This window comes from Felis catus, chromosome A1, assembly GCF_018350175.1.
Source record: "Felis catus isolate Fca126 chromosome A1, F.catus_Fca126_mat1.0, whole genome shotgun sequence".
Taxonomy (NCBI): Eukaryota; Metazoa; Chordata; class Mammalia; order Carnivora; family Felidae; genus Felis; species Felis catus.
Genome location: NC_058368.1, coordinates 10,008,038 through 10,034,107, shown reverse-complemented (window position 1 = coordinate 10,034,107; position 26,070 = coordinate 10,008,038). Strand labels below are relative to the sequence as shown.

The following is a 26,070-nucleotide window of genomic DNA, read 5'->3' as shown; positions in this document are numbered from 1 at the left end:
TGCAGAACAAAACACAATTTCTTTAGCAAATCATTTGTAAAGAAAAATAACAGAGAGATAGAAGGAACTCACAGATGAAGAGACTTAGGAACAGATCGTGCAATTGCCATTTAAGGATCTCCTCTAGATCCCAGCCCAAATAAACGGTGGGGAAGAAAACACAAAATCTGTAATAATAAACTTTCATGAGGGGCGACTGGGTGGCTCAATCGGTTGTGTCCGACTTTGGTTCAGGTCATGATCTCGTGGTTGGTGAGCTCGAGCCCTGCATCGGGTTCCGTGCTGACAGCTCGGAGCCTGGAGCCTGCTTCGGATTCTGTGCCTCCCTCACTCTCTGCCCCTCCCCCGTTCATGCTCTGTCTCTGTCTCTTAAAAATAAATAAACATTAAAAAAATTTTTTTAAATAAAAATAAAAATAAACATTCATGAAACAGCTGGAAAAATCTAATACTAATTCGATATTTTCTGATATTAAGGAATTATCATTGATATTTTCAGATGTGATGATGACACTGTGGTTTTATGTTTAAAATTAGAGTCCTCTTTTATTTTTATTTATTTTTATTTTTTTTTAACGTTTATTTATTTTTCAGACAGAGACAGAGCATGAACGGGGGAGGGAGAGAGAGAGAGGGAGACACAGAATGGGAAGCAGGCTCCAGGCTCCGAGCCATCAGCCCAGAGCCCCACGCGGGGCTCGAACTCACGGACCGCGAGATCGTGACCTGAGCCGAAGTCGGACGCTTAACCGACTGAGTCACCCAGGCGCCCCTAGAGTCCTCTTTTAGAGATAAATACTGAAATACGGATACGGATGAAATAATTTGGTGATTAGAGTTTGCTTCCAAGACTGCAGCAGGGAGGAAGAAAGGATAAGAGAACAGCTAAACCGAGGTCGACCGTGAGTTGGTTTTTTTGTTGAAAATGGGCTCACAATGGCTTAGGGAATCCTTATATCATTTCAGGGGTCAGAATAACAACTATTTTTTGCTCTGCTGATGAGCTGAGAATGACCTTTACATTTTTAAATGTTAGGGAAAAGTTAAAAGAAGAGTATTTCACAACATGTGAAAATTATGTGAAACTCAAATGTTAGCGTCCACAAATAAAGTTCTATTAGAACACAGCGTCACCATTTACGCACTGTCCTTGGCCGCCTTTGTGCTGCAGCAGCCGACTTGAGCAGTTGAGGCAAAGAAAAATATGGCTGTCCGTCCAAAGAATTCCCCACTTTGGCCATTTGGCAAAACACACTCCATGCCTCATCTACCCTCCTGGATGCCTTCTGCTCTGCAACTCAGAAGGTGTCTATGACATTGTGAAATGATTATTCTTCACTGAATTAATCTTGACCTTAAGTCCGGTGTCGAAACTGCAACATTAGCACATATATGGCTTGGCAGCCCCGGCTGGATTCTCATATTGAATTCTCTACCCCGAGCCGTTCTTTGATTCTCTGCACCCAGGCTGATATTCAAGCAAAATGAAACTGTATATTAAAGCTACGTACATTTTACGTGACCCATGGCAGCTGTCTACTTGGAGATTTGTGGGACTCTCGTGAAAGCCTGCCAATTTAGACCCATTACTCGTGATTCTGAATTCTTCCATTGCAGGTGCTCGTGCGGCTCTGGGTTATCTGCTGTGCATTTCTGCTGAAGTCAGGCAAATGACCCGCTGGGAAGGAGCGCCTTGGATCCCAGCCTCCCCTCTGTGGCAGCCAGCTCTCTACGAATCCTGTCGGGTCGGTTTTCATGACAAATCCAGTCCTTCTGGATGGGTCTCTGGGGAGTTAATTGGGCGGGGAAGAAACATGCCGTGCCCTCGGAGAAGAGCCGCAGGATGGAGCCCTCTGCACCTGCCCGCTGGCCGGCGCTGGCCCTGTCGCGGCCCGCCTGTCAGAAGCGATGTGGCTCTCGCGGCAGCTGATGGTTTGGACTGTCGTGCGAGTGCTCCTAAGGGCAGAGCGTGGCTGCTGCCAGCTGGTGTCGGAGAGCATGTCGGGGCAGGCCTCGGTCATGCCCTGGTGTGGCCTCCGTCACCCCGTGGCAGGGCCTGCCCACCTGGCCCCACGCCCGGGACGGGAGGCGTCAGGCCCGCTCTGCAGTGCGGCCAGGGAATTGCTACGTTCTTGTCCTCCGTGGGTTGCTCCCCACTGATGCTGGCTTCAAGCCCGCGCTCCGGGGGGACAGTGCTGGCGTGTGCGTGCATGCGTGTGCCTCTCCCGACCCCCAAAGCACGGGGTGTGGAGGTTCCTGGCAGCAGCCGGCTGACTCGGCTCCTGGGGGAGCGCCGATGGAAAGCTCCAGCAGCCGTGACCGGTCCGGTTACCCAACAAGCCCGGCTCCTGCCTTTGGTGTGTTGGGAAGCCACATAGTCTGCGTCTGGTGCCAGCCCCCCTCAGCTGGGAATTAGAGGAGATGGAGAAAATGAAGCTCCGTGGGGATTCGCCCAGCCTGGAGCGGACGAACACCCACTCAGGGCAAAACCGGAAAGGGGCCATCTGTAAGATTTCCCTAACGTTTGGATGGAAGACGAAGGTGGGCCCGTTGAAACAAAAAGGCCAGGAAGCCGTGACACTGAAAGGAGAATAAAAGCCCAAATTCTCACCATTGCCCAGGCCCTGCTTCGTCCAGCCTTTGGCTCTTCCTGCCTCGTTTCATGCCACTTTCCCTCGCTCCCACCTCGTCTCACACTGGTCGGTTCAGCTGCTCAGACATATACAGCCTTACGGCCTCAGGGCCTTTGCACAAGCAGCCCCTTCTGCCCGGAATGCCTCATGCCCTCCTTCTGCATCCTCTGCTTTCTCCCAGTCCTGACCTCCACCCCGCCTCTGCTCGCAGCCCACCCCTTTTCTTCCGTGAGGCCCTGGGGGAGAGTTCCCCCTGCCTCCTCCTTACAATATCCATCAGTTATTCTGTCTCAGATTTTTTTTTTTTTTTTTTGGACTCCGTCATAGCCCTTGATACAACGTAGCTGTTTTACTTCTTGTTTTACCTACTTAGGTTTTTTTTTTTTTTAATGTTTATTTATTTTTGAGAGAGACAGAGACGGAGCGTGAGCGGGGGAGGGGCAGAGAGAGAGGGAGACACAGAAGCCAGAAGCAGGCTCCAAGCTGTCAGCTCAGAGCCCAACTCGGGGCTCGAACCCACAAACCGTGAGATCATGACCCGAGCCAAAGTAGGACGCTTAACCGACTGAGCCACCCAGGCGCCCCGTTCCGTTTGCTTACTGAAACAGCCCCTACCAACCTGGAGTCGGTGTCTCCCTGCCCCCCAGTTTCAGATCTCACCTGGGAAGCTCCTGAACAGGTTACAAACCCACAAGGAGCCTTCTGCTTCTCTTTAACTGACCCCACACGAGCCTTGGTCAGACCAGAGTTCTTATTATGGGCTAACCTATGATTTGGGCATTATTTACTATTTTAATGATCCATGAGATTTCCGTCCACTCAGAGCAGGCAGTTGTATTGGTCAGAATAGGCTGTACAAATAACCCCCAAATGTCACAAGCTTCAATCCCTGCAGAGCCCGATAGGAATGTTCTGGATTGCACGGCCCTCCAAAGAGTCATTCAAAGATCCTCCTGTCATGTGACGCTTCATCTTCAACACCCGGCCTCCCCGTTCACCACAGGTGGGCAGGAAGACAGCGGACTCGCCTGGACCCCTCACCTGCTCGGTCCGCAGAGACACGGCTTACCCTCAGTCGGACAGGCAGTCCCACGGTCCCACGGGGAGACAGGGTCTGGCGTGGGGGATGCGAGATGGAACCCCCGGCGGGCAGCCTCTTCCAACAACGGCTCTCACAAGGGGAACACGAGGGCCCCTGCCACAGCCGTGGGCCAGAGAATGACCCCCACGTCTTCATATCACCCACTTCTCACACCCCCTTGGAAGGCCCGAGTGCAGCACAAATTCCAGGCCGCCCAGAGGTGTCCACTGTGGTGGCCCTGTTTAAGGGCACGAGTAGGACGTCACCTGTACCTTCTGCTTCCTTTGTCTTCTGTTTCACTCTCGGCCCTTCTCTGGAAGGCCCTGGTGGCAATAGTGCCCGGACGTGGCCCTTGCTGGCTGCGCCCCACCCCTCACTCTGCGGCCCGCCCTATCCTCCACGTCCTATTCGGACATATCCTGACGTCCAGCCCCGTCGGCCCCAAGAGAGCTCCGTTTGGTAAATGATCCTTCTCTTTCTCCATCTCTCTCTCTCTCCTTTCTCACCCCGGCTTATACTTGGGTGCCAGGAACAGAGAGGTCCTCCAGGACGGACTCTCAGTCATAAAGGACTGACAACCACACCCCTCTGAGACACGCGCCTTTGAAGCAGGAGGTTGGTGGCGGACAGATTCGTGCAGACAGAACCGCAGGCAGCTTGACAAACCGGAGGACAGCACGTCAGGCTGCTAGCGGTGAGGGTCGTCCGCCTGGGGAGGAGGGCTCTTAAGTAGCAACAGGTAGCCGTTCTCTGTCTTATCATTCATTCATTCATTCATTCATCTTTGAGAGATGGCACGTACAAGAGCAGGGGAGGGACAGAGGGAGAGGGAGAGAGAATCCTAAGCAGGCTCCGTGCCCAGCACAGTGTCTGACGTGGGGCTCGATCTCACAACCATGAGACCGTGACCTGAGCCGAAATCAAGAGTCGGATGCTTACGGACTGAGCCACCCAGGCACCCCGGCCCTCTGCTTTAAGATATAAGCTGCATGACTCTTCAGGTATGGTGAGGCCAGCAGATCAGGAGGTAACTGCATTGTAAACGGAGTCTGTGACCTTCAGTTTCCCAGAGGAGGGCCACCCGGGGAAGCATCAGGGTCAGGCAGGTGGCAGAGACAGGGGACTGTGGGTAAGAGCCTTTATTGTGGTTTTTCCCACAGGAAGGAATGGACAAGGCAGGGGAAGCAGGCTTAGGATTGGCTACTCGGAATAAACTTCAGAGGGCTCTGGGGCAAAGCTGTCCCTAGTTGTCTGGTATGCCCATTTGCCATTTAGAGGGTACTTTCCCCAGTTTGTTTCTTTTGCAGTTTAAAGACTTCTCTCGTGTATTTTGTAATAGCCGTTTTCAAGCACGCACAGAACAAACGAGGGTATAATATCCCCCAGCCCCAGCTATCGCCTCACCTCAGTACTTACCAACCCACGGCCAGTCTTGTTGTAACTATACCACGACCCACTTCCCCTTTTTCCCCACACTAATTTGCAGCAAACCCTTGACAACAGAGGGTCTTTATAAATCGGATCAAGTCACTTCCTAGTTTAAAAGTCTCCCACAACTTCCCGAGGCTTTGACAGTGAAAGCCTACACTGAGCATGACACTCGGAGCCCTGCTAACCACTCTGGGGGCATTTCCTCACTCGGCTCAAGCTACCGTGGTGCTTCTGTTCTCTGGACTCACTGACCCTGTCCCAACTCCATGCCTTCACCCTTGCCATCCTGCCCTACGTCTACTCAGCTGGCTCTACCCTGGCATTCACATCTCAACTCAGACGCCCCCACCCCACTGGAAGGTCTTCCCAGGGGACCCATCCTGGTAGCCCCCTACCTCTAACGACACACTCTCCACTAGAAGACTCTGACATCAGTTCACTCATTTCAAAAGTTTGCTCGTCCTAAAATTAAAGCTTCAGGAGCGCCCGGTGGCTCGGTCAGTTGGGAGTCTGACTCTTGGTCTCATCTCAGGTCTCGTTGGGCTCTGTGCTGGGCCTGAAGCCTACTAAGAAAAATAGATGATAGATAGATAGATAGATAGATAGATAGATACATAAATAGATAATTGATAGATGATTGATAAATAGATGGATAGACGGATAGATAGATAGGAAGATAGACGGATAGATACATAGATAGATTGATGATAGATCGATAGACGGATAGATAGATATATAGTAGATAGACAGATAAATAGATGGATGATTGGTAGATAATTGATAGACGGATATAAGATAGATAGATAGATAGATAGATAGATAGATAGATAATTGATAGATGATAGATATTTAGATAGATAGATGGATAGATAGATAGATAGACCGATAGATCCGAAGATCGATCGATAGATAGATAGATAGATAGATAATAGGTAGATAGATCAAAGCTTCAGAAAAGCTTTGTTCAACATAATCTTGTTCAATGTTATTTTCCCATAAAGTGCTTGGCATATCATAAGCACTGACCATTTGTGCAGTAAAAGCAAACAGAAAAGAATACAAATGAAAGGTGTTAACTTTAGGGCAGTTTTATTTTTTTTTTTAAGTTTTTTTAATGTTTTTAAAAATATTTTCTTTTTCAATGTTTATTTATTTTTGACAGAGAGAGAGAGACAGAGCATGAGCTGGGGAGGAGCAGAGAGAGAGGGAGACACAGAATCCGAAGCAGGCTCCAGGCTCTGAGCTGTCAGCACAAAGCCCGATGCGGGGCTCAACCTCACGAACCTCGAGATCATGACCTGAGCCGAAGTCAGATGCTTAACCGACTGAGCCACCCAGGTGCCCCATAAGCACTGACCATTTATGCAGTAAAAGCAAACAGAAAAGAATACAGATGAAAAGTATTAACTTTAGGGCAGTTTTAAAAAGCAAACCTTCCTGGTGCACTTACCGTCAAATTAACGGATTTAATTAAACGTCGTTTGTTAGGAAAAATACATGCGCACCAATTTACTTGCGGGGGTAGAGGGACAAAACCTCTCAGTGAAAGATCCTAAGTGAGCTGAGTTCTGAATCCGCAAACAGAGAAAGAAAGTTCAGGATGAACTGGCTACTTTTAGTGCTTAGAGGTACCTCCTTGCTCCAGCTAATGTGAGAACCACACTCTCTCGCTCTTCATGCCTTGATATGCCAGGGGGGAGAAAGGCCTCTAAGGAGACAGGATTAATGAATTCTGAAATGAGAAGTAAGACACGGAAATTTAGTTCGCTTAAGAAAAGCCTCCATTGAAGGCGTTTGAGTATTTGAGGTCCTATTTGATAGAACTCAGATTCTACAGTGAAATTACATTGTGCGTTTAATTATTTCATATCATGTTTTAAAACAAATCTATAAAACATAATTTAAAAACGTGATTTTTTTAAATGGGGAAAATCCATTCCAAAAAAAAAAAAAAATCCTCCTTTCTTCCCGGTCCTGCATCCCGCACTCTGCTGTCTACACAGCCCCTACCCTCAGCCCCTAGCTTTCATCTAACCTGCCTTTAGAACTGTCTTCACAACTGAGAATCTCTTTCATCTGCCTGTAGAAATATTTTTGTGGAACGGGTGCTCAGTGCTACCGATTGTGAGTGCGTATGCCCTTACACACAAAAAACATGTGTAGTAGAAAAGTTTCGTGTTGATTAAATTTGTATTAATCCCAGGCCTTTAAACTCACTAGAAGGGAATCCTTTGACAAAAGCAAGCAACACTCCCCATAACTGTTCTAAGTCCACAGACTGGGAGACTGGGCCGATGTAAGGCAGGTGGCACCTACACAGCCGTGGGGCCTCCCTTCCCCCTCGGGTGGGTTGACTCTGGCTTTCCAGAAGGCCTGGGGGGACGACAGCGTACCCTCAGCCTTCTCCCACACGTCCCTCGTCTCTGAGGGCAACGACAGCATTATTAATTCAGGCACTGGCAGGAATGTGCAGGGGCTGGGGCAGGCTCCTGGCACGGAAACTCTTGGAAGACACAGCACTGAGGCAATCGAGAGACCTGGAGCTGCGTGCCGGGCAAGGAATCCGTGGAAAAAACCTCACCTGGTTTCCTGAACTCTGTGGCTGGATTCAGGCCTCCTACCTCAAGGCTTTATGTGGCTGGGCTGGGCTGAGCTGGCCTAAGGAGTTGGGGCACAAAGGACTCTGAGGGACGCCTGGGTGGCTCAGTCGGTTACGTGTCTGACTTTCGATCTCGGCTCAGGTCGTGACCTCCCGGTTCATGAGTTCGAGCCCCACATCGGGCTCTGTGCTTCCAGCTCAGAGCCCGGAGCCCGCTTCGGATTCTGTGCCTCCCTCCCTCTCTCTCTGCCCCTCCCCCACTTGTGTTTTTTCTCTCTCTCTCTCACACACACAAAATAAATAAATAAACTTAAAAAAAAAGAAAAAGAAAGAAAGAAAGAAAGAAAGAAAGAAAGAAAGAAAGAGGGCACGTCGGTCGAGCTCTGTGGATGGCATAAGTCCAAAGACTTCACCTGTATGCCACATCATTTGGAACATTTTTCTGTGTGGCAGCAAAAACCCTTGACGTGATTGGCTCACTCACACCGCACACGTCTCTATGAGGTAGGATTAATATCACTTTCTACTGCGTTGAGGGAACTGAGTCACAAAGAGGTAGGAAACCTAGTGAGCTCACATGACTTAGGCAGAGGAGGAGCTGGGAATGTATCCAAAGCCCTCTGACACCAGTGTCTAAGTTCTTGACAAGCACAGAGCCGGCACAGACAGGGATAAAAAAAAAACACAGACCCACACAACGTGGGTTCAGATCCTACCTCTGCTGCTCTTTAGCTGTGCGATTTTAGCAGGTTGCCAACCTTCTCTGTGCATCAGTCACTTTAGGTGACTCCACATGGGGTTGCGTGTGCATTAAATCAGCCCCTCACTACACGTGAGGGCTTCTCTGTGCCCGGGATATAGCAAGTGCTGTGTGTCTACCGCGGTCTCCCCAGAGAATGGGGGTCCCTTCCCCCACCCCTGCCAGATGGGCGACTGGGCCCCTGCACTCCAAGGCCGAGCCAGTCTGCTCTCTGAGCCCTCATTGTGCCAGAGCCATATGGGGCCAAGCCGGGCAGCCTGCCTCCAGGGCCTTGCGGAGCACTTAAGGGAATTGGCTTCCGATTTTTTTCTCACCGCATCCAGGAGCTCATGGGAGGCTGCGCTGAGGGTCAGATCTGAGGCAGAAATTAGAATTAAGCCTCCTCTCCAAATGCTTGAAGCTCTGCCATTAGCTCTCCCCGCCCCCTTCTCCCCTCCCCCTCCCTTCCAGCCCTCCAGCCCTCCCACCCTCCCCACCTCCCTCAAGTCCGGGGTTCTCAACGTGACCGCGAAGGCCCCTGGGAGGCTGGGGGGTCTGCAGTCTGCGAAACTGAGCGTGTGTGCGCCCACGCGAGCACGCATTTCTTGGGGAGACTTCCACAGTTAGTGTCCTGTTCTCAAAAGGGGTTTGCAATCCCCCAAACGTCAGGGACCCTGGCATTGATTCCATCGGATACATCAATCTATTGGGCTGGGCTCTCCAGAAAAGGCCCCAAGCTGGAGTTAGGCATGCAGGGGGTAGCTGAGAAACTCCTGCAGGAGAGACGGGGGAGGGGGGTGGGGGTGGGGGGGTGTTGGAGAAACAGAACAGTCAGGCAGGAGGGAAACCTACCCAGGAGCTGCCCGCTGGGGTTCTGGAGCACAGACGACTAGCAGAAGGGTCCCACGCTGGACAGAAGCGCTGGGCCCCTGGACCACATGTTGGCCTCCGCAGTCCTAAGCAGAGTAGGGCCAGGTTTGAAAGCTGAGGTCTATCCTGAAGGACCCGTCACCCCGCCATGCTCATTGTGGCCGGGGCCTGAGCCCTTCCTGGAAGGGGGTCTGAGCGGTACACCCCGGTGCCCTTTACATGCCCTGGGTAGCCACTGCACCCAGCTTCTGGCCCATCCTCCTCACCGTCCATCAGACTTGCCCAGGTAGATCCAGATCCAAGTGGCCCAGCCTAAGCCACACCAGGGGCCCCTCGCCCTTGACCTAGGAAATAGGAGTCCATGAACTTGACCTGCGGAAGAGAGCCAGAGGGATGTTGGGCAGGAGAAGCAAGGGAAGTCTTTATCTCATGAATGAATTATATGCATGATGGTTGTTTAAAATTTGGGAACATTTTCTGGCGGAAATCCTATTAGAAATGGTTCCCCGGGCTCATTTGCAAAAACCTATTAAATTCTTAGCTAGGTTTCAATAATAGGAAGGGTCATCCTGAGGTCGGAGGCCGGAAAGACCCCCCACCCCCACCCCCATCCCACCTCTGGGTTGTCCGGGGAATCCTGCAGCAGCGAAGGAAAAGGAAAAATCTGCCAGCATCAGGGGGCAGAGGCAGTCTGAAGGAATCCTGGCTGGCAAGGGCGTCCCAGGCCTTCCGCAGTAAAGGGAGAGAGGCTTAGCTGTAGAGAGACAGAACCCAGGGATGCGGAGACCCCCGGGGTCTGCGGCAGGTGGTGGGGGGGGGGGGTCCTGCAGCAAAGGCACGCTGCTCTGTGCAGTGAGGTTACGCCGCCTCTTTACTAACAGGGTTTCTTGCCTGCCATCAGCCCAGGCCTCTTTGCGATCACCCTCCCGGAAAGGCTCAGCCTGGCTGGAAGGAGCCAAAGCGGCCTCCAGCAAGCTCTTGGTTAACCTCTGCGATGCCGGGCTTCTCCTCCCAGAGCGCCCGCAGCGGCAGAGCGCGCCCGAGGGGGACGTTCCGAAAGCGGCCACTAGAGGGCGCGTCCGCCCTTCCCTACTCCGGGAGCGTCCGAGAGGGCGCGGGTGGGGAAACCCTTGGTTGTCATGGCCCTTTAATGAGAAGGCTGTTCCCAAAGTGCCCTCCTCCCAAGGAAAGCTCCAGGCTTCTATTAAAGGGAACAGCTTGGGGGGTGGGTGATGGGTATTGAGGAGGGCACCTTTTGGGATGAGCACTGGGCGTTGTATGGAAACCAATTTGACAATAAATTTCATATATTGAATAAATAAATAAATAAATAAATAAATAAAGGGAACAGCTTATTTATCCTCTAACATGAGGAAGCTTCCATACAGCATCAATTAAACACGCTTAATGTGACCAGAGCAGGGAAAACAGCTAATGGATAGAATGAAGGGTTGTTACCATTTTGAAACATCAAACCACCCATTTCGGTCTCCAGGGCGTGTAGATCAGCTCCGGGATGGGTCTCAAGTTTGCCTATATGCCGCCGAGTCCTGTCCCCTCCTCAAACAGGCTGAAGCTTGGGGGGCTTGCCTGGGTATGGTGTCCAGATCCTCCAGACCTGTCGAGTAGCCTTGCTTCGTACTGATTTTTTGGATTAGTACGCACATTGTCAGCACCTTCGTTACAATGTGGGCGCTGAAAAATTGGGCCACTGGTGATATTTTCTACACTGTTGCACTAATGTGTAGGACAGATTCTGGAAGGTTCCATCGTCCGGACCAAAGTAGGTCTACATTGAATAAATATGTTCCCAGGTGTGGGGTGTTCAAGGAGCACACGACACGCCAAGAAAAAGTGAACGGAAATCTCAAGCAAGAGCCACAGTTCTAAATTCTGAACTGCCGGAGGGGTGGGTCAGACACAGGATGCCATTAAGGTTGTGGCTTAGTAACTAACCAGAGGGTGAGGAAAGGCGCTTAGGAGAAATGCCCCTCTTTCCTTGGTTCCAAAAATAGTGGTTTCCTAAGCAGCTGACCTGCTTTTATCTCAACATTCATCCGTTTCCCTTTTCTGTTTACTCCTGGTGCCCGACTTGTGGCCCTTTGGAAGGAAGTCTGTCAACCGGCTCGGTAAACTTTGTATTTTTCCTCACCTCACTCCTGGCTCCTTGTTACGTCTCCATTCTTTGTTTTTTTTTCTCCTGCTCTTGTTTTTAGTGTGTATGAAGCTTATAGCTTGTGTCTCTTTTGTAAACTGCCTTAAATCCTTTGTGGAACAGGGCAAACGGCAAATAAAATAAAACAGACATCAGATACGTCCTTCCTGTGGCACGGCACCAGGCCGGAGTGTGCGTGAATGTTTGTTACCTGTGTGATCCTAGGCAGGAAAGGAGACTTTTAACGTTCTCTGCCAGACTGCCTGACTGGTGACATGTCCCAATAACTTTCCACTTCCTATCACCCTTAATTTGCTTACCCTGTTACCTGGACACCTCCAAGTCGCGTCTTCTAGACTTTTCTCTTTTGTATGTCATACCCAACCTCACTTTCCTGATTTTCTAATTTCAGAAAGTATATTCTAACGTCTCGGACGGCTGAAGCAACAGATTCGTTGTTTAAAAAAACTCACTTTGGTTTACACATTTAAACTTTTTTTTTTTTTTTCTTCTCTCTCTCTCTCAGAAGACCTAAGTCATGCAAACCAGCAGTATCGTTTCGCCAACCCGGCTGGTCCCTTTGAAACGGATTAAGAAAGTCACAGCGGTTTGTCTCAAAAACTCAGATACTCCCAAAGCAGTACACGTTTTGGCTGCTGGTGTTGCTGTTACAAGGATTGGTAGCCTTTTTGAAGGCCTCCTTTCCTGAATCTCAAAGGTTTGACCCCAAGCTGGACACAATAGGTGCTCAGCCCTGTTTGGTAAATGAACGAATGAGTTAGCACAACCTAACCAAGATGCAGGGGAGGAACGAATGAGTCCCCTGGGTCGGGCCTGGGTAGTTCCATTACCCGGGTCCTCGAGTGGGACTGACTGACTTTCAGTGATGTGAGCATTTGCTGAACTGGTGTTGCTGCGGTTTTCTTGAGGAGGAAGGGACTGGGCCAGAAAAGGCTGGTCTCTGGAGAAGGCAGCTTTGAAGGAGAAAGCCTTGGTGGACAAGGAAAGTTTTTCCCTTCTCTCCCCCATCACCTCCCCTCCCTCAAGTGTTAGCAACTTGCCATGTGGATGCCAGCAATGAAACCCCACCGTCCTGATCCCACAGTCCCGGGCTCGCTTTCCCGGGCTCGCTTCTGAATGTCTGTCCTGAGAGGCTTTTTATTTTTTTCTTCTTTTCTTTTATTTTTTTTCCTGAGAGGTTTTTCATTGCTGAAGGTGTTATGTCATTGGCCAGGCCTACAAATTTAAGAGAACAGAGAGGGTGATTAGTCTGTGGGTTTGGGCTGGGTAAACAACCGATTTCTCTAATTCGGGTCAAAAGGTGCATGTACCGAGGACGCACATTTTTACCGGAAAAAATTCATCTATGTTAGAAAATCCCACCAGTTGGTCTTTTTTTCGACTCTGCAGATGCGTCTCATTCTCTCTGGCTCTTGCTTCTTTTGGTTTTACTCTGACTCCTTTTTTTAGGACTCTGAAACACCCCAGTGTCGTGGGGCCGGGCTTTACAAGAAGCAGACAGTGCTCGGTGAAGGGGGGGCCTCTCGGCAAGCTGGAAACATTTACTTTCCTAACCAGCTTCCCTCCCTGCCAAGGAATCCGCGAGCCTGGGGAAATGCTTCCCCTACTATGTTTACAAAGCACTAAATTTTCGAAGTCATTAATTCCCTTCATAAAGAAAGGGCCTAATGGAGTTCTCTATTAGTCATTGAGATAGCGGTTATAACCCTGAAAGATCCAGAAAGCAACAAGGAGCCTAAATTGAAGCGGGTGTAAGGTGGGGGAGGGGGGGCAGCAAAATCAGTTCTGTTTTTTCGCCGTCAGGTTTCTCCGGCTCTAGAGGGAAATATTTTGAATGTCTTCATCGCTACCTCACACATTTGTTTATTTTGTTTTCCTTTTCAGAACACTGGGAAGCGTTGTTGTGTAGACACAGACCTAGTCCCCCTCCAAGCATGTGTTTCTCAAAGGAAGCTTCTTTGTCCCGAGGGTTCTGGCTAACTGTGTCCTGAACGGAGCACCCCGCCTGGGGGAAGGGAGAAGGGGGGAGGCTCAGGGTCTCAGCCCCGAGGGGGCAGGCACCAGAACAGAGGTGCTGGCTGGTGGGCCCAGCGGGCCAGCAGAAAGGCCCAGTGCTCCAACTCTCCTTGGAACCCAGGCTTCTGGGGAGACCGTTAACCCTTTCAGGGCCTTAACCCTGCAGGGACGCCCTCCTGCTCCGAACCCCTGCTTGGCCATCTCTGGGTGGGCTCTGGGGGAAGGAGAGGGGACGCTATTCTTGGTCAGGGCACTGCTCCCTGCACAGCCCAGCCCCCAGGGCCTTAACAGGGCCCTCCACAACTCCCCGATGATGAGTCCGGTAAAGATTCCTACGGACTTCGGCATAGATTTGTTTCCTAGAGAATGTCCTGAGACTCCAAATGGCTCTCAGAAGTGTCACCGTGGCCAGAGAATCCACTGGAAGCTGTGTCGGCGGGGAAAGCGGGAGTTTTCAAAATAGGGCCCACAGACCTCCCACATCAAAATCACCGGCAAAGCTTGTTAAAAATACAGACTCTCCCCCACCGCGACCGCCACCAGCACTGCCCGCTACAAACTCAGGATTTCTTCGGAGGGTAGGGGGAATGGCAGGAAAGACCAGGAAGGGTTCCTGCACCTGCCTCTGAGCCCCTGAGGCACGCAGGCCTCCTGGCCTCCTGTGACGGTCCCCGAAGGCTTTCTCTCCAGGTATAGAAATACTGGGCTCCCATTGGAGAGGGCAGGCCCGAAGGCCACAGGGGACCCCCAAGGCACGCTGTCCCCATGGAGCAGTCAGCACGCTGTGCCTGCCAGCCTTCTGGACTCTGAATCTTCTTGCGCACATTGGTGTCTTCACCTCAGTGCTCCCGGGTAGAATCCAAGAGGGTATTAGAGTCTCTCCACAAAGTGCTTACGAGTGTGGATTTCAGTTACCCTGGAGATGGCCTTTGTCCCCCCGGGGCTGCCTGTTTGGCATGTGGGTCTGGCCCTATCCTATTCACACTCCTAGAGAGACACTGCGGGAGCCATATTGGGTGGAAGAAATTTACAGACAGGCACGGGGATCAGGGATGCCTGTAGCAAAAAGAATTCTCAACCTCTGACTATCGGATGCACCCGGGGCCTGTTGGCCACTGTAGCACCCACGTGGGACCCACCTCCTCGGGAGGCTTTCAAAGATGCTGGGATTTTCTTCTTGTGTTCGTCTTTCCTCTGTGCCAAGCCTTTAGAGGCAAGGAGCCAGGAGCCAGATCCTGGCCCTGCCTTTTATAGATATGCGATCTTGGGTACATTAGTCTCCTCCTCTGAGCCACAGATGGCCTTACCTGCAAAACAGAAAAAATAATAATAGTCATGATGTTCCTGCGGCATCAATGAGATGAAATCTCATACCAAGTGCTTGGCTGGTGCTTCAGCGGATCCATTCCTCCCCTGCCTGCCGGCAGCATTCTTGCTGGGTGTCCACACCAGGAACTTGGGCGTGTACCTGCACACTCAGAGAAACGGGGTCAGGGAACCATTCGAACTGCCTAAGTTCCACCAGTGATGTGTCGTGCCCTGATAGTCAGTCGCTCCTGATGTTGAGCGGAGATAATTATCGCTCGATTCTCAAAGCAACAAGTTGCCCGGTCTGTCGATGAGACCTCCCCTCGAGACATATGATCCCCCAAGCTAGGGGTGGAGGTCGCCAGAGCTGCCTTGCCTCTCAGATTTTCTTCTGAGCCCCCCCCCCATGCTGGGGGTGGCTCTGAGCGCGGTAAATATTTATGCACATCTCTTGCGTAACTACCATGGATCTGGGTGCACCAGGAGCCATGGAGAAACACGCTGGCACCTAAGGGTCCCAGCTTCGAGAGACAGCGTTGAGGCCAAAGATGGGGAGTCTGCTGGCTACCGATGGCTGTCAGGTAGCAGAATCCTGCGGTCTGTTCATTGTCTTGGAAACAAATTCTTGAATCGGGAGGAAGAGAAAGCAACGGTAATTAACACTTTCCTTGGGCAGAGCTTCCCAGTGAAGGGAATTGGCACATTTCTTGTGTGCCCATTAAGCTCCAGGCGCTAGGCTAAGAACTTCGCATGCACGGAATGTTTTAATCCTTACAACAGCCAGAGAAGACACTGTGGTTGTCACCAAGAAACAGAGGTCAGAGAGGTGAAATAGTGTCCTCAGAGTTTTACGGCTACTCAGCGCCGGAACCAGGGGACGAAGCCAGAGTCGGGCCCTGTACCAATGGAGAAAGGGAACCAGTCCTGCTCTTTTTAACCCGGAAGCCTTGCCGGTGACATGCTCTCGGAGACTGGCTATCCTTGAGACCAGGGAGAAGGCTCCTGTCTCCAGGGAATGCCTCCGAGCTTCCCGACTAGGTCGATGCTAAACCCCTTCCTGATGCCTCGTGGATGCCCACTGGGAAAATATGTTCTGTGCTATCTCAAAAGATGTATATATTAAGACTCAAGGGAATGGAAGGACATCAGAGACAAAAGAAAATAGATGCAGGATTGAGGTACTGTGCTACCTCCAGGCAGAGAGAGAGGAAGCCCACCCTACCTTCATCTTCAAGCCCCGCCCATTTGCAGGCACTGTCCCTCTGCTTCGCACACAGACCTCTGGATCCACCGGCCACCGCAGGCCCTTCCGCCCTCTGTTCCCTGGATCGCCGGCAGCCACATTTACTTCTGGAAGTTCCTCCTTACCTGGGTCGGCGCCTCGGCTCTTCAGATGCAGCCAGACTGGCACAGCCTTCTTCTCACCCGGTCCTACTCCTTCCGGACGACCTCATAATTGCACGTGTAGACACTCGTCCCCTCTGCAAACGGTGAGCTCCGCCGAGGCGCTCCAAGGGTTGTCGTCCAAGGGTTGGCCCACGGAAGGCACGCAACAAACGCTAAATGGCAGGCTGAACGAAGGGATGGCGGCCTGGGAATAGAAACTTCGTGCCTCCGATCCACATTCCCAGACAGAAGGATCTGTCCGGTCACTGTTTTCGTTGCAGCCGGAATGCAATACTTTCTTATTCAGGGATAGTCAGGACGACCTTGTTCCCTGAGATGGTAAACAAGGTTATGCCGCCTCGTGGAGAGCTCCTAGGGAATAACCAGTAACTAAGCAGTGGTCCAATGCTCACAGGATCATTGAAAAAATGAGACGAAGAGGGCCTCTAGAATTCAAAGACAATAAACAACGCTGGAAAACTGTTTTTTAGATTTCCGAGCAAGTATTGCAGTAGCTCCTGGGACAATTCACTTCACTTTGTAAGAGTCACTTCAGTAACTCAAAAGCATTCACTGAGCACCTCCCGAGTGCTTGAAGCTACGGGGGACATTAAGATCTTCTACATAGAAAGTGCTTTATGGCCCTCAGCACATGTCGCGGAAGGCTTCTGTGTTTCTCGGCGTCTTCACGAGGTGGGCAGAACGGCGGCTGCAGAAGGTGCCCTTGTTCTAACACCTGCAGTGAATGTGTGACCTCACGTGGTCAAAGGGACCTTGCAGATGTGATTACACGGAGGGTCCTGAGGTGGGGAGAACACCCTGCCTTATCTGGGTGGACTCAGTGTCATCACCAGGGTCCTTATAAAGGGGAGAGAGGAGGGTCAGGGTCAGTCATAGGGGATGAGACAAGAGAAGCCCATGGTTGGGAGGTTGGAGCCGTGTGGCCGGGAACCGAGGGAAATGGGCAGCCTCCAGAAACTGAAAAGGGCGAGGAAAGGATTCTCTCCCAGAACATCCGGAAGGAGTATAGTCTTGCTGACACGTCCATTTTAGACTTTTAGGTTTGTGTCATTTATTACACGCATCTTTACAACAGAGATAAGGATAGTCCTTACCTCTTGGGCTCTGCCGTTAGATGATATGTGACAGAGGTCCAGAACAGCGCCAGGCACGTGGCCATTTAGTCCGCTGTCGTTATGATAGAATTCTTATTTTTTGTTCTTTACTTGGGAGATCTTCTGCTGTGGGGTAGGCAGACCCCCTTCGTATTCATAAAACGAACCAGTATTAAGTCCTCGCCAGACCCCAGGTCCTCAGTAACCCTGGGGACCAGAGAGAAATTGAATGGCCTTTCTGACCTCAGGGGCTCCTGGCAGGCAGGGAAGGCAGGCAGCTTAACATGGAGGCCAGCACGGGGTGACAAGACTCAGTTAGGGGCATGCCCAGGATTGGGAGTCCAGAGGGAGGATCTCTGGTGGGAAGCAGGGTGACTGGGGAGGTCCCTCTAATGAAGGAAGCCTTGAGCCAAGAACTGTAGACAGCAGAGGCTGTCGGGCCGGCAAGAGGAGGGGTTTAGGTACATTGCAGGCGGAGGGACCAGAGGGAGCCGTGCGCGGAGGCAGCCCTCTAGAGAAGAAGGGTTGGACAGCTGCCCACGATCCCACAACCGAGACTCAAACCCAGACCTTCTGCCCTAGCCCTGTCTGCTGCCCTGGGGATACTCTGCATGCACGTGACCTAGCTGCTGGCAGGCCTCAAGGACAGCATGGTTTACCCAGAGACGACTGGATACAGGATAAGGACACGATGTAAAACAACCATGTTTGAGAAAGCTTAAGAATAAATGGTGGCGAAATCCCACCAGGAAGGTGTCAAAGAACCAGATTTGGGAAGAATTAAAGAGGGAAGGACATGAGTTGGACCCTACGGGTGGGTAGGATATGGACGGTCGGGGGCGGCGGGTGAGGGAAGTACCTTCTCAGCATCATGGAGGCCAGTCCTCCCGAGGCAGGCCACTGGGCGAGCGTGGGGACTAGCCACAGGAACCCAGAAGGCAAGGATGACGGGCTAGCTGTAGAAAGTCATGTGGGGCCTTGAAAGCTCGTCCCAGACCACACTTTATTTGGAGCGTATTTGGGGAGTCTGCTGAAGGATCCTTTGAGTCGTAGGAAGCGATCAGTGTATCAGACACACTAACGGGTCTGCCTCCAAGACGGGACTTACCTTTCTGTCTCCAGCATGGTACGTGCTCCTCCATTATTTGTTGATCTGAACGGAGATTTGTAGGATGGATAGGAAGGCAGGGGGGGAAATCTGGTTTCTGATCTAAATGCTACTTATAACTGAGTATAACTGACTATTGACTCAGTTGTTGAAACAGGAGCTGAAAACGGGATTTCGGCACCGGATTCCGATGGTAAGACGCAAAGCCTTCTCTGTCTTCTGAGCCTTAGCACAGTATGATTCCTGCCCACGCCAACCCCGCACGCGGGGAGTTGCCGAGGAAAATGGGTGCTTGGCTGCCAAAAGGTGCCCAAAACTGTGCACCAGAAATAATGGTAACAATAGGACATGTAGAATGCTAACAAACTGCTGACAAGTAGCATGAATAGCGGGGACCACAACTTGAACTTGGGTGAAACGAGGCGCACTTCGATTCAGACAACCGAATGACGGCGATGCACCCTAGCCTCGGGAACGGCTGGAGCAGGGACCTAAATTCAGACAGAACCTTCCAGCCACTTCTGCCACATGCTTCTCTCTGCATGTTAGCTTCACTGTCACCAAAAGGTAGTGGATCTTTCCCTCCAGGATGTGGGGGACACGACCACCGGCGGCATCCAGGCTGTTCTCTCCCTCCCAGTGAGGACCCCTCTCCTCCACCAGCTGCAGTTCCGATAAATGTCAGGGAGGGACCGTCTCCGACGTCCTCCCCTCAAGGGGACTGAGGCCAGGGAGGCAGAGTCACAGAAAGGGATGACAGCCCCATTTTGGTCCAAGTGGCTGGCGTCGGGGGACACAGCAGGTAGTTTCATCAAAGAAGGGCTTGGGTAGCGAGAACACTAAGGCACTATTCCGGGCCAGCAAGCCAGCTTCAGGATTCGCACAACAGCTGGTGGCAAAGCTAGGCCTGGAAGGGTTCTGTTCTCTTTCGGGCATCACAGCCTGTGTTCCCAGGTCATCCCGTCTGGCCTCTGATTCCTGGCGAATCCAGGAGAACTCACTTATCCCTTCACTGGAGTCAGTCTCGGCTCTCTCCCCAACTTCCCTCTGCATGGGGTCCTCTGAAGTTCCCGGTGCCTGCAGTTCAAAATTCAACTTTGGGGGCGCCTGGGTGGCTCAGCTGGTTAAGCGGCTGGCTTTGGCTCAGGTCATGACCTCATGGTTCATGAGTTCGAGCCCCGTGTCAGGCTCTGTGCTGACAGCTCAGAGCCTGGAGCCTGCTTCGGATTCTGTGTCTCCCCCTCTCTCTGCCCCTCCCCGACTTGTGTGCATTCTCTCTCTCTCTCTCTCTCTCTCTCTCTCTTTCTGTCAAAAATAAATAAATAAACATTTTTTAAAAATTCAGCTTTACCATCATGTTAACATTATGTCAGGTAGGCACAGCATTGAGAGAGACATATCACGGCCTAACATTCTTGTCAAAGACTCACGACATCCTACAGCTTAAAAATGTAAGGTGTGTGTGGGTGAAATCAGATTAGGTTGCCCTCAACTGTTCATCAGAAGTTGACAGACACCGGCCCTAATGACTACGAATTTTACATCCACGGTGACCCATCGGGTCATTGGTCATTGCCCTGACAGTGGTGAAACCTTAGCCGTGGGCGAGCTTACTTGTTGAGAAAAAGGCCTTGCGATGGGTGAAATGTTGACTTAATTTAGGGATAGTGCAATTGTATCTGCACGTCCTGCCTTCAGCTGTTGTTAAGACCAGAGGCCCCCCGACTGGTTACATTTTTGTTTCAAATCCTCCCGCACCACTGATCCTGAGTTGACCCCAGCCAGATTCTAGAGCATCAGAATCTAGCCCCCACTTGTTTGTCACTGGCCCCCACGGCCAGCGCTGGCTTTTCTGCGCTGTGTCATCTGCTGTGATACCCTGAGCTCAGCCTCGAAGGCCACCCTCTAACTGTGGGTCAGCCAAGCCCACAGCCTCCTTGGGGGACTCAGCAACGACAGAACCTGCCTGTGGCTAAAGTGTGCTATGTTTTTCTTAAGGGAGGCTATTTAAAACAGAAGCCTTAATTTTCTGGTTAGCTGGCCAATAGAAGTTCCATCCGTCCTTGATTGTCAGATAGCTGGCTGCTATTGCCCGGGCTAGTTATCACTTAGAGAAACGGAGAAGGTGGGTTCGTTGCACCCGGAGACAAACTCTGTCCCTTGGCCCCCCGGGGTACATCCTGGGACTCCGCCCGGCGGAGAGCAGAGCTCATCCACTTCCCCTGCCCCCGAGTGTCATCCTGATGTGCAGAGGAGAGTGAGTTCATGCATCGAGAACCCACCCCTGCGTGTAAGAGCAAACCAGTTGGCTCTGTTGGAGCAGGCTGGGGGTCCGGGAAGCTGCCCTGGCGTGGGGCTTCAAGCGGCAATCTGGCCAAAGGTCCCCTGGTGGCCTGAAGGAGACTGCATGTAAGTAAGCCCTGCACTGAAAACAACAGAGCCTTGAGGCCGGTGGTTTATTGGGTGTTTCCAGTAAAGATGCAGAGCCCGAGGCCTCCCAGCGGAATCCCTGGCACAGTAACCCGGCACACATTTTTCTGGCCACATTTGCACTTTTAAGCACTTGGGGATATCCAGAAAAGGGGCCGGTGTGCCTTTCCAAGCACCAGGGCCGCCTGCCTCGGAAATCAAAGCTGCATGGTCAGATTCAGATGGGAGGAGCCACAGCGCTCAGCCAGAAGCATTAAAGGCTCGGAACGGAACGGCTCCTCAGCTGCAGGCAAAAGTGTGCTTTTTCTTAAACCACGAACCTGGAATGTGCCCTCTGATGATGATTACAGGCCAAATCAACACCCAAGTGATGGAAACCAGGCCCACGCTCTGCTCGCGGTGTCCAGACCGGGACAGCTGCGTCCTAATGGGATCCAGAAGCCCTACCCTGCTCGCTAGCAGGCCCTCGGGGGAGGGGGCACCCAGGCGCTGTTCTGAAGGGCTGCTTGGCAGCGCGGGGGCTCAGCAGGTGTGCACCAGAGGCAGCCCCATCCCGCACAGGGACGCCTTGCAGGGTGACAGGAAGGGGCTGTGGTGCCGGGGTCAGCCCATCTGGACAGAGCTCTTCCCCCCGCAGCTCCAACCATGACGTATCTGCCTGCAAATCTCTCGCAACCACAAAACTACACCGGGAATGGCAGGGAAAACTTGCTCTCTTTGCACTTGGTGGAAAGGATGTTTCTATATGATACGTAAGGAGGCCCCATGATAAGGCACTCACGACAACAGAAGATCGGATGGATAGACAGAGAAGGTGATGGGCTCCTGCCCACCTCCCCTGGCCATTCCGCCTAACTCCTTACAGCACACGCCCACCTTTTATGGGACTGAGCTCCGGGGGCCCTACTTGGGAATTTACTCTATTTAGTAATGCAAATCACGCATAGAAAAAATGCCAAGCATACAGAAGTCCCTCCACTTGCTGCCAGGGCCACTTTGGTGAGATAAAGCCCTGGTGAGATGCTGCTGTCACAGACATTTATACCTTAAGGAGCTTACATTTAAAAAAAAAATTTTTTTTAATGTTTATTTTTGACAGAGAGAGAAAGACAGAGCGTGAGTAGGGGAGGGGCAGAGAGATTGGGAGACACAGAATGGGAAGCAGGCTCCAGGCTCCAAGCTGTCAGCACAGAGCCCGTCGCGGGGCTCGAGCTCACAGACCGTGAGATCATGACCTGAGCCGAATTCGGACGCTCAACCGACAGAGCCACCCAGGCGCCCCAGGAGCTTACATTTTAAATGCCCAGGGGTCACTGTCACCTATCAGTGGTCCCCCAAGTAGAGGCTCAACAGTTAAAGGTGTGCATGGGGTCCTGGTAATGATGTTTGGTCCCTCACAGAGGTGAAGGGTACAGAGAAGGTTTAACAGAGAAGTCAGGGCAGAACATGTGCTCGGGTCCCCACAGGACAGCAGACCCAGACTTGCCCTTGTTAATAAGCTGCCGCCTCACACAGCTCTGGGGAGGGTATGCGGCTGATGCTTAATTGTCCACCATTTTGGATGGCATCTGAGGCAAAGACACAAGATCCAGCTGTTCCTTCCAGCACCATCTTCCCCATCACCATTACTGGAACCATTGGTCCTAAGAAATGAAGCATTCTTGGAAGGTTGGATTCTTGAGAGGCTGGAGACGTGCTCATCCCTAATCTTGCTACGTGTTATTGTCAACGACATTCTCGAGTGTCATGGAGCTACAATTCCTGAACAAGAAAGAATAGTATCTTCTCAACAGCTTCAGCCCAGACGATGAACTTGAAGAGGAGACATCCAAGTATGGAGGGGGTGGGGGAGGAGGTACCAATTTTCCACATTTAATATTATTCGGGCTTTCCGGGAAAGAAATCGTGGTACAGTTGAGACCTGGCTACACTCTCAGAGGAAGTTTTCATCACTACCTACAGCCCCGGTCTCTTTAAAGGGCCAGAACTCTCCAGATGTTACTACAAGGCTGCTGTGATCTTCCTCGGGTCACCCCACAAGCAGACAAGTCAACAAACCCACTCCTCACAAACATAATTGTGTTCACCCTGCCCTCCGGCTTCACCCACGGGAAGTGCACTCCAGAATATACTGGAATATTCCAGAACTTCCTGAGAATTCTAGAATACCTGTGCTCTCCCACTAGGCCTGCCCAGTTCTCTGCTCCAGAGCACGTGCAGGTTTTACACTCTCCCACTTACAGGTTCTTCCCCTACATGAACTGACCTGGCGTTAGGAGACTGCTTGTACTTGGTGTCTATTAGCTCACTCCTCAAATTCTGTTTGCTATTCAGTATGTTCTCACTATTTTGCATTTCCTTTTTCTCGAATTTTTAATCACAGTCCACAGTGGGTGTGTGAGAGGCAGGAGAGTCACATCTGGGAGTTTTGTCAGGTGGTAGCAATTGAAGGACTTCTCTGACCCCCAGAGGCAGCTCTGCTCCTTTGTATCCTCAACCTTCAGTATAAAAGCTCAACACACTTTTTCACATTATATGGTGACTGTTGATATGCCTTCCCCTAGAAAATAACACCATTTACTGAGCACTTCCTACGTGACAGTGTTTAACGTACATTATTTCCATTCCCTTAAGATATGTATTCTTGGGGCGCCTGGGTGGCTCAGTCGGTTAAGCATCTGACTTCAGCTCAGGTCACGATCTCACGGTCTGGGAGTTCAAGCCCCGCGTCGGGCTCTGGGCTGATGGCTCAGAGCCTGGAGCCTGCTTCCGATTCTGTGTCTCCTTCTCTCTCTGCCCCTCCCCCATTCATGCTCTGTCTCTCTCTGTCTCAAAAATAAATAAAAACGTTAAAAAAAATTTAAAAAAAAGATACATACTCTTTTTTCACCTATAACAGATGAGAAGCTAGTGTTCAGAAAGGTGAAGTAACTTCTCCAACATCACACAGAAAAAGATTAGGCAGAGAAATCAAGCTTCCGTTGGGCAGGCCTGGCTCCAAAACCAACTCCCTCTCTGTTCTTCACCTGCCGGTCAACATCCTATAAACCTGAGGTCTGGGCTCAGACTTTCCTCTCTGGCCTGAAGGTTAACGCTGGGACTGAGACGTTTCGTGGGACGTGGGACTTTTGGTACTAAAACCGGGACAGTTGGTCATCGAGGGAGGGTGGACATCTGGACCTTAAGGTGGGCCTCAGGTTGGAGTGCAGATGCCAGGGGGTGAAGAGCCAAGAGAAAGAATATCCACTATGCACAGAGACGCCCCCTGCAGGACAGACCCTGCAAGGACAAGTCTTCCAACTTTGCAGAGGGTTACAACTTAAGTCTCCAGGCCAAAGCACGGTCATGCTCATTTGGATAGTGGACGTGGGTTTCGTCAGTGGGTAAGATGTGCCAAACATTAGAGAAATATCCCTAAGGTTTTCTTCCCTTTATGTGAATTCAAGGAATCTAAAACTAGATAACATTTTTGAAAATATTCATGGAACCACTGGACTCACCCTCCTCGAATGCTCATCTCTAAGAAGGCTTCTGGGCCCACATGACCCAAGGTCCTTAGGGTGCTCCAGATCCGATGCCTGCCAACAGCTCCCATGCCATCCCCCTGCGCACACACACACACACACACACACACATACACACTCCCCCCCCCACGTGACCTCGTCAAAGTGTCCTTGAAGCTTCACTCCATGCTTCTGCACATGCCGTGGCCACGGGTTAGACCAAAGCTCTCCTCCCAGAGCCTCCCGACTACCTGTCCCCTGCCTGGGTCACATGGCACTGTCCTTCTCTGTTGTGGATGTGTGTTTATCTCACCCCTTGAGGCTGGCACACCAGGGCTGTGTCTTATTCCTGGGTTCTCAGGATCCACCACGGTGTTTGGGAAGCAGATGATCAATAGGTATTTGTTTCAATGACATGGACGCAGGGCTGCAGAGGGCGTGCTGGTAATGAACGACCCCAGCCGGAAGGGCGCCTTGCTCCGGGTTGCAGCCACAGGCAGCTCCAGGCTTACAAGCCTACTGTTAGCTTCTAACCAGGGCTACTCAGTTCCCAGCAGCTGTGGAGGCCACCCCATGGTTGCCATGGGAACCAGCCACTCACAAAGCCTCTGGGGCCCCGAACTCCACCCGTGCTCCCTGCTGCAGAGCCTTCTCAGATGCTACCGTGGGAACGGCCCGGGTGCCAGCGGCTCTCTCCAGCCCACCCCTTAGAGTTGCCTCGGGCCAGAAGATGGAGGCCGGGCCCTGGCCGTGATCCCCGTACAGCTGCTTTTATGGAAGAGTGCACTCCAAGTTGCAAAGTTCCAGTAAGTGAACTCCTGGAACACAACCTGTGAGATAAAGTGGCTTGGCTCTAGGCAGCTGGTCTGAGAAGGGTGAGAACCAAGAAGCAGGCAGTTGTGCAAATGGAAGAGGGATCGGACCTCCTTTATCTCCAGACTGGGGGTGGGAAGTCCGATGCTGGCAAATCGGGGAGTTGGGGAACGTTGTCAGACCTGCCGGTGGTGGGTCCCAGCCGTCACTTTACCAACTGGCAATCGGTGGAGTATTTCGCAGGTGAGGGAACTGAGGCTCAGAGAAGTTAGCTGAGTCCGTGTTGGTTTCTTCTTCCTGGGCACACGTTGCATGGCCTCCCTTGCAACTAGGAGCGGCCATGTGGCTGTCCAAGGGATCTGAGAGGAAACAATGTAGGCCCCTTCCAGGCTTGGTCAAATCTCCCATGCACACCTCCACGCCCTGACCCTCTTATGACCGGCTGGGCTGATGATGACCCCCAGGCAACCTTGGAAAAGATCAGTGACCTGGTGAAGGTAGCAGAGCCTCCACCGGTTCAAGTCCATGAATGACTGTGCTGAGTGGGTTCCCCCACAAATCTCTGTACCTGCCCAGAGTATTACTTGAACAGAAAATAAACTTCTAGTGTGATTATACATGTCGAAGTCTGTTTGTTACAAGTAGCCTTCCCTAACAGATAGGACAGGACGGTCCTGTCTGGCTTTCAGCTTCGCTGTGCCACGTCTCACAGGTCAGGGCTAGTTCCAGGGCAACTCGTGGCATCCGAGATATATAGGCTCAGTTGGACAAGTCCAGAGATGCTGGGATCAGAGCTGTTTTGTTCATTGCAACAGCTGCTTCCTATGCTCTGGAGGCCTTCCAAGAAGCTGGCTCCAAGACA

At 51.6% G+C, this 26,070-nt stretch overlaps 2 long non-coding RNA genes across 4 annotated transcripts; both read right to left on the bottom strand.

Annotated features, from left to right (window-relative positions):
* Nucleotides 1–896: 896 nt before the first annotated feature.
* LOC102902594 lies at nt 897–10,332 on the bottom strand. Of its 3 annotated transcripts, XR_439408.5 has the most exons (4): nt 9,970–10,324; nt 9,620–9,725; nt 9,336–9,439; nt 897–2,580 (listed from the first exon to the last, which is right to left on the bottom strand). It is a non-coding gene; the product is annotated as an uncharacterized LOC102902594 (long non-coding RNA). The 3 variants fall into 3 exon arrangements; XR_002153365.3 differs by having other exon boundaries at nt 9,336–9,725; nt 10,233–10,332; XR_002153364.3 differs by having other exon boundaries at nt 9,336–9,725; nt 9,970–10,325.
* A 551-nt stretch (nt 10,333–10,883) lies between these two features.
* LOC123383067 lies at nt 10,884–24,939 on the bottom strand. Its single transcript, XR_006592376.1, has 3 exons — nt 24,709–24,939; nt 14,685–14,852; nt 10,884–12,744 (listed from the first exon to the last, which is right to left on the bottom strand). It is a non-coding gene; the product is annotated as an uncharacterized LOC123383067 (long non-coding RNA).
* Nucleotides 24,940–26,070: the final 1,131 nt, after the last annotated feature.